Here is a 9,260-nt window from a genome sequence, read left to right on the forward strand (position 1 = left end):
AACACCGTGTAACGCCCCTTCTAGCCTTGATAATGGTGGCAGTTCGATGAGGAAGAGAGTCCACAAGTGGCAGTTCGATGAGGAAGAGAGTCCACAAGCTTGGGAAAGCTTGTGGACTCTCTTCCTTATCAAACTGCCACCATAGACAGATGAGGGCACCCACTGATGATTTGATCAAGCAGAGCTAACGAACTGCGGAGATATCAATTTTTATGTTTCATTTTCTATTTCAAACAGTCCTCCACACTTTCAATGGGATTGATGCACGGTGTGGACGTGGGCATGCCCACATACGATAACCCGTTTCTTCCATTCTTTCACGCCTGCACGTTGACTCATCTTACTCTTCCATAACACCGAGTGACGGATATGTAACACTACAATGCCACGACGTACGTCAGAGGTGGAGGATCGCACGAACGCCTAGTAACAGTTCTGCACCAATCTACAGTGCTCCAAAGCGACCTGTGTGCTCTTTGAAGGTGTGGGCTCATCGTTGTCGCCTGGCACGTTTCCCATAATCATGATACATAATAAATACAGACAGCTCTATGCGAACGTATATGAAGTGGGAGAGTATTTTGGTACTCCGTTTGCTGTCACATTATTTTTCAATGTTAGCGGTCACAGGGTAGCTGCTAGATTTGTTATTTGTGCTGGTATTCAAGAAAGTGGCGCAGAGATATTGCTTACCTAACGTGTAAGTCTACACCAGCGCTCCAAGTGTCCATTTTCGGAACTGCGGAACATCGTAGAGTGTGAAAGTTGATACCTTTGTTAAGCTGCTATACTCATATTGGAACCTTTGGGAGGTCTAGGTTCGTACTTACTAAGCAGTTATCTTGCGCAGCTAGAATGGAATTTCGTTACGATTATGCAGATTTATGGACTTCAGTGTTCGTTTTACTTCAATGCTGATACCAGCAAATGATTATCTATGTTTACGTTTCACAGCATTTTAGACAAGGATAAAGCAATTATTTATGTATCATTTACCGTGACAGTGCCCAAGGAGTAGGAGTTGGGTTCGACCCTTTTTGGGAAGAACGGGCGAAGGCAGGGATATATAGTCCCTGTTAACGAAGTGGTTGAAGCCCGAAAATCCACAGCCATTTAGGAACTTGGAAGTGTTTTTTCTTTGAAAAGCTGCTGTCAATCGTACATCACTGGATTCGCGCGAGTGTCAAAGTAGTTAGGGAAGCTGTTTTACAATAACGGGATCACAATGATGGAAAACGGCTTTTATAGTCCTCGCTGGTCGCGGCCGGCAGAGCTACTCTCTCTCTCGCTGCTATTCTCTCAACTCTCCTTCTTGTCATTCAGAAATAATACAAAAGATGCAGTCAAAACAAACAAGTGCAGTATTTTCACCACTTAAGGTGACGCGTATACATATCGAAAGTAAAATTCTCTGCGTGCATTTGCGTAAAACATATCAACTCAGTCACACATTTGTAGACATGCCTTAGAATGGTACATAGTATCTAGAGGATTATATAAATATTTTTACTTGTTGTATGCCTTCATGAGCATGATTATACGTTCATGAGCATGATTATACGTTTTACAATAAGAAGCTATCGTTATACGTACATCTTTTCTCGAAGGCAATACAAAAAAGAGAATTTTCGTTGGTTTTATTACTCTATTTATAAAAAAAAATTATGTACTGAGAAATTTGTAGAATACCTCGCACAATAGGCTCGAGTCCTCAAGAGCTGGCGCACTTCTCGTCTGCTGATCACAAGTGAAATCAATAACAAGCAGAAAGCCCGCTCGAAATCCTGCATTTTGCGCATGCATGCATACGCCTCTTCTACTGCACATGCGCAGATCCACGGCAGACAAGAGTACCTATTTCTCTCCGGAGGGTAACCAGTCTGCTTAAATCGCAGCTTCATCCTTTGTGATCTAGGTGGCAGACCACCCACACCTGAATTGTACACGTTAGGTTGTCGTGTAATACTGGCTTGGACACGAGGAACCCTGATAGTGATGAAGCCATTGTCAGAACGTTATTTTTGTGGTGGTTCAGGTAATGGTACCGGAGATAACACTACAGTCCAATCCACGAACGATGGCAGTTCGTACAGCTCGAGACACTGACGGGGTTTGCATTGTTAGCGGTTCTATGCAAAGGCGGCAGTAATCGCATACATGCATACACCTCTTCTACAGCGCATGGGCATGTCCACGGCAGACAGAACGGATCGTCTTTTTCTCCAGGGGAAAACCAGTCTCCTAAAATCGCAGCTTCCTCTGTTTTGCAGCTAGGTGGCAGGCTTGAAGAAATGGTATACAAAGGGCGATTCAAGAAACATTTACAATATGCCATGGCATATCGAGTATAGAACAAGTGCTTTTAATCACATAGGAACCGGGGGTCGCAAACGTCACGAGAGAGTGTTGCTACACAAACACGGGCGGACCGCACGAAGATCATCACCATTCACTCCGTCGAAGTGTTGGGTGTAACATGGCTACCTAAAGGCATCACAAAATGGCTGAGAGTCATTTGATTTATAGTGCGGTCTACTGCAGTTGACGAGAAGCAGCGTGATTGTATCGTGTAAAATATCCCGATAGAATGGTGCTGTGCAACATATTATTCCCCACCCTGAATCGCCGTTTGTGTGAAACTGGCTCGTTCCATGCGCAGAAGCTGGATCCTTGTCGCCAACGAACAACGCCGACAGGTGTGACGGAAGAAAGGGACCTCGAAAGGGTGCAGGATGCGCCTATAAGTACGTGACGTACATCCCGCACCATTTACACTCATTTCCACAAGAAAATGTACGCCGTTATCTGCATGAACTAAGGCACCATTGTAAATAAATGTTTACTTGAAAATACATGTTCTTATTAACTGCACAATTACTTAATAGATAATCCAATCGCCGCCATTATCGACATCTTCTTGGCATGCTTTTCACGAGATTTTTTTGCATATTCTCTCGGTAACGATCTCCATATCGTCCTGTTTTTATACGACAGCTGTTCAAAGTACACATTGGCTTTCCTTTAAGCTTCATCTTAATATGAGACCAAACATTTGCGATCGGATTTGCATCCGGAGACATTGCAGGCCAGTCCATCGTGGACACCCCCATTGTCTTGTTTGCACACTCTACAGCGACGGCTGCGATGTTTCGGATCTAGACATATGATTTCCTTTCCACTGCAGTTTTATTTTGCCCTGACTCAAAGTAAGAAAACGAACTCATTGTCCTGAACTCTTGTTCTCGTGCACGTTAGCTCTCTCTCCAGTAAAGCATCCACATTTCCAACTTCTAAATATCGTTTGATTCACTTCCCAATGAATGTCTTCGAGTTTCTAATAATTTTAGTAGCAACTCCATATGAAAGTTTTGATCCCTTCGGATGATTCACAAGGAACACTGCCTTGTGACGCTTCAGATATTTTGTACTCATTTTAAACTGCAACCAAGAAAACAAAACATTCAATTCTCACACTGCTTATCTACACACTGTGCAAAAGCGCACTAAGTGCAGATTCGTGACCACTACCAGAGATGTCGCTGTGGACGTTACATTTAAAATTATAGCGTACACGTTCTTGTGAAGCTTGTTGTACGTTCCCCAAGCACTTGGTATGGTGCATTGTACACGTCGGATGACTGCATCCGTTTCATTTCCAATGAGTCCAGGCATTGCAACCGGGGGACTACAACAAGCACATGTGGCTTCTGCAGGAACCCGCTGCAGACCGAAGCTTCATCGAGGGTGTTCACAACATGCACACGTGAGCGGATGTGAACCCAGTTGCTACACGTATGCATGCCTCACAACGCAAATTTGCCGTTAACGTGTGGACTGGCGTCGTTGGAAACAGTTTGATTGGGCCGTGCATTCTCCCGCACTGACTTAGTGGTCGTTAAGTATCTCGTATTACTGCGAGAGGTTCTGTCGGACATAATGAATGATGTTCTACACCTGCATCTACATCTACTTTGATACTCTGCAAACACATTTAAGTGCCTGGCAGAGGGTTCATCGAACCACTTTCACAATTCTGTTATTCTAATCTCGTATAGCGCGCGGAAAGAACGAACATTTATGTCATCTCGTACGAGCTTTGATTAACCTTATTTTATCATGGTGATCGTTTCTCCCTATGTACATCGGCGTCAGCAAAATATTTTCGCATCCGTAGGAGAAAGTTGGTGACTGGAATTTCGTGAGAATATTCCTCCGCAACGAAAAACGCCTTTGCTTTAATGATGTCCATTCCAAATCCTGTATCATTTCAGTGACACTCTCTCCCCTACTTCGCGATAATTCAAAACGTGCTCCTCTTCTTTGAACTTTTCTATGTACTCCGTCAATCCTATCTGGTAAGGATTCCACAACACGCAGCAATATTCTAAAAGAGGACGGTCAAACGTACTGAAGGCAGTGTCTTTAGTAGGTCTATTACATTTTCTAAGTGTCCTCCCAATAAAACGAAGTCTTCGGTAGCCTTCCTCATAACATTTTCTATGTGTTCCTTGCAGTTTAAGTCGTTTGTAAATGTAATTCCTAGGTAACTAGTTCAATTTATGGCCTTTAGATTTAACTGATTTACCGTGTAACCGAAGTTTAACGGATTCCTATTAGCACTCATGTGAATGACCTCACACTTTTCATTATTTAGGTTGAATTGCCAATTTTCGCAACATACAGATACCTTTTCTAAATCGATTTGCAATTTGTTTTGATCTTCTGATCACTTCATTAGTCGATAAACGACAGCGTCATCTGCAAACAACCTAAGAGGTCTGCTCTGCTTGCCTCCCAAATCGTTTATATAAATAAGGAACAGCAAAGGGCCTATAACACTATCTCCAGGAACACCAGGAATCACTTCTGTTGATGACTGTCCGTCAATTAGTACGAAGTGTGACCTCTCCGACAGAAAACCACGAAGCCAGTCTCATAACTGAGACGATATTCCATAAGCAGGCAGTTCCACCACAACCCGCTTGTGTTCGATTTCAGCACGACGGAGCCGCCACGCATTTCAGCAGACAAGTGAGTGCACAACTGTAATCAACCTCTTCCGGCCGCTGGATTGGTCACGGTGGGGCAGTCTGATGGCCACCGCGATCACCCGTCTGACCTAATCGATCTTTTCTTTTGGGGATATCTGAAGGACCTTGTGTATGGAATACCTATTACATCGCTGGAGGACGTAGTGGGAAGAATGTGCCAGAAGGATGTGTTCGAGATACACCAGGTACCTTTGAGAGGGTGCGCCTTTCAATGCAGCGTCCATGTCAGATCTGGACAAAACGTAGAGCATTTCCTGTAGTGGGCAACCATTTGTAGCATGAGACCAAATAATTGCAACAACATTTAGTAGTTCCAGATGACCTTTGCGATCCACACTTTCTGTGTGATTACTGATCGTTATTATTCTTACTGTATGCCTGAAGTGACACGGCTGATTGTAAACGTTTTTTTGAATCACCCTGTACTGCAGGTTATCTCTTTCGATTGCTTGTGCAGAATTTGTCGGTAATCAACACGTCAACCGTGGCAAGTCGCTACGAATGGAATAAAAATTCACTGAATAACTCGCTACGATCACATTTAATGCTTTCCTTGGCTACGGTATTCACAGCACAGTGCTGAGAACACTACTGAACACTCGTTGGCTGTCGGAGAAAGCGTGACGTAGATGCGCGGAAGTCTAAATTTCACCGCCATCGTTCGTGACTCCTACTGTAGTACCGGCTATTGTATTTGCGGTTTTATTGTTGTGTTGATGAGATGGACAATGTTGTTATTGTTTCTAGTAGAGTTGATGGTAACCACAACGATGCGATGTCCGCAGCAGGGAGCGACAGCGGCCTGCCAGCTCGGCGATACGACAGCGAAGGCTTCCTGTTCCTGCCTCCACGCTCAATGGTCAGGTTTTCCCGAGCCTGCCAGTCGTGGCACCAGGCCCGCAACGCCTGCGAGGCTTTCGACGCCACCTTGTTCGTGTCCGTCGACGAAGAGAGTGTCAGTCTGCTCACCAAGAGCCCCTTTAAAGAGCGTTACGTCGACCAGTATTTCATCGGACTCACTGATGTGGTTTCTGAAGGGATCTTCGTGGACATAGAAGGTCAGTCTTTTTCCAATCTCCTTTTCAGAGCCTTATATTTGGCTTTAGAATATTTGAATCGCCACATGCTAACTTCAGTCAGGAAATACCATGCATGGAGTTAATCCCTTGACGTGCTGCTGAAGAACAGCTCCGTCTTTGAATACTGAACGTACCTCAATCAGGTGCTTGGTTATGGTAGGAATGATGTTACAGGACTCATATTACTTCAGACAATACGGTATATTGTCAAATGGGAGACAATCAGTTATAAGAGGCCGTATCAATTAAACTAAATGCTGTGACTGATAGTTTGCAAGTTGCGAGTACTTCTGACAGTCACTTCGTAAATGTAACAGTAAATTTAGATTTAAATGGCTGAGTTGATGAAGAAAGAGAATATATCAAAATGTAATTCGACAAAGTTTCAAGTAACTGGAAGCAGCACCATCATCCTTCACTGAAATTAGTAGAAGTAAAAAAATTCTAAAAAAAAACCCTCATATAATGTTGATCGAATTTCAAACAGAATTCTGAATAGTTACTCTAACTCAATAAGTAATGCCCTTTGTGATATATCTAATGCATCACTGGTACAGGAAATTTTTCCAGACAGTTTAAAATATGCAGCTGTTAAATCTCTTTACACGAAAGGTCCAAAGAAAGACTTGAATAATTATCGTCTAGTTTCTATACTGTCATTTTCTTCCAAAGTATTCGGAAAAATAATGTACTCAGGATACTTCTCTTAAATAGAAACACTTTACTTAGCATATCATAGTTGGGATTCGAAAAGGATTGCTCGACTGAGAATGTTATTTATACATTCATCCGCCAAATATTACAAGCTTTAAAATAATTAAAAATCGCCAGCTGGTACTGTTTGCGATCTTTCCAACGCGTTTAATTTTGTATATCATGTAACACTCTTAGAAAAATTGAACGTAAATGTAATTGATGACTCTATGCACAACTGGTTTTAATCGTACTTACAGAATGCATTAAGACTGCTGAATAATATGCGCATTTTTGGAAGGGTAGTATATTTTACTGACTGGGGTGGAATCACAAAGGGAGGTCCCTCAGGGCTCAGTTTTGGGTCCAACAGGTCACACACACTTGACATTTATTGTAAGATTAGTGTCGTCTCGAACTGCACTAGTTCTGCTTGTTGGATGGTAAGTTTTTGAAGGTCATTCATTCTCTCTCTCTCTCACACACACATTCACAAACATACATACACTCACACCAATATATATATATATATATATATATATATATATATATATATATATATATATATATATATATATAGAGAGAGAGAGAGAGAGAGAGAGAGAGAGAGAGAGAGAGAGAGAGAGAGAGAGAGATTGGTGTGAGTGTGTGTGGGTGTGTGTGCGTGTGTGAGAGAGAGAGAGAGTGAGAGGGAGAGAGAGAGAGACAGAATGATCTTCAAAAACTTACCATCCAACAAGGAGAACTGGTGCAATTGGAGACGATACTAATCTTATAATAAATCTCATCACTGATAAAGCACCAGAGGAGATTCTTAATGGTGCTCACCAAAGAATTATGAAGTGATCCTTAGAAGATGGACTGTGAGCTAGATTTTGAATAAATAAAACACGCTCTATTCAGTTCTGTAAACAAATAGTCATACCAAAAATTGTTGTAGAAGGCAGTAGTCAGTAAATAAGATAGAATGCTTCAAATTTTTGGATGTACGTATTGGTGAAAACTTGAACAGGACTTACATTACTGAGCTTTTCAAACCGTTAAGTTCAGCTACTTTTGCTCCTAGTAAAGCTGTTAGTTTTGGAAAGAAACTAATTAACAACGTGACATATTTTTCATATTTCCACTCAGTAATGTCTAATGGAATATTATTCCGGGGTAATTCATCACATAGAAAGGAAGTACTGATTGCACACACGTGGGCAATAAGAATAAAATATGGTGTTCACCCGTTATGCAGGTACCTCTTCAAGGAGTTAGGCATTTTAACTGCACCGTCCCAATACATATATTCGCTAACGAAAATCGCCATAAACAGTCAACCAGAACAGCAATGTACACACCTAAAATACTATAGGAAAAAATTACCTTTATTACCTATTATTAAAACTGTCAGCGTCTCAGAAAAATAGTTCAGTGTGTAGGAGAACAAACGTTTGATCATTTTACCAATAACATAACATGTCCAACAGGTAGCAAAGCAAGTTTTACATATAAACTGAAATCATTTCTAGTTGATAACTGCTTGTGTTTTATGGATGAATTTCTGTTTACAAGGGGAAACCCGTGGAAAAAAATAATCGTTTTTAAATGTAACTGCATGAATAGGACTAAAAAGAAATGTATTCATTGATGTTAACACTAAACATGTATACGTATCCAGTAACTGACACGTTCCACATCATTTCGACAAAACGATTGTTCAAACGATCAGTGGAACATTTAGCTAAGTAACTAACTTAACCCTCTGGCCCTGAGGTAAGCTTCAAATGGTTCAAATGGCTCTGAGCACTATTGGACTCAACTGCTGTGGTCATCAGTCCCCTAGAACTTAGAACTACTTAAACCTAACTAACCTAAGGACATCACACACATCCATACCCGAGGCAGGATTCGAACCTGCGACCGGAGTGGTCACGCGGTTCCTGACTGAGAGGTAAGCTTCCAATTTTACTTAGCTCACGGCCTAATTCACCAACGTCTGTTTAAGATTAAGCACATCTTAAAATATTGATGACCCTGTAACTATTTTTGTTTGTTACTGAGCAGGAACAGTACATTCTTGAGTACTTCTTAACGTCGGTTGATGGTTTTTGATTTGGCTTTTAGCTTATAGATTAAGACTTATAAAATTACGGCTGAAAACCGTGCACTGTACGTATACTTGTTAGGGGCAGCAAGCGGCTCGCGGGCCGTAGTTTGACGGCCAGTGATGTAAGTATACAGCCTGAGAAAAAAAGAAAGCCCCCGTAAAGATGGTCGTATGCCTACATAAATTTGTAGACGTACAGTCGGCGGGTATGTAAAAGTCTTGTCTGTGGGATACGTAGACACCGAGCGCATTGGTATTGTTCGTGTTGAGTGCTCTTAATACGCCTAGTGAGACGTGAATAGCGTTAGACATTGATCGATTACTGTGAAGGACACGGAGACGCCA

This window comes from Schistocerca nitens, chromosome 2, assembly GCF_023898315.1.
Source record: "Schistocerca nitens isolate TAMUIC-IGC-003100 chromosome 2, iqSchNite1.1, whole genome shotgun sequence".
NCBI lineage: Eukaryota > Metazoa > Arthropoda > Insecta > Orthoptera > Acrididae > Schistocerca > Schistocerca nitens.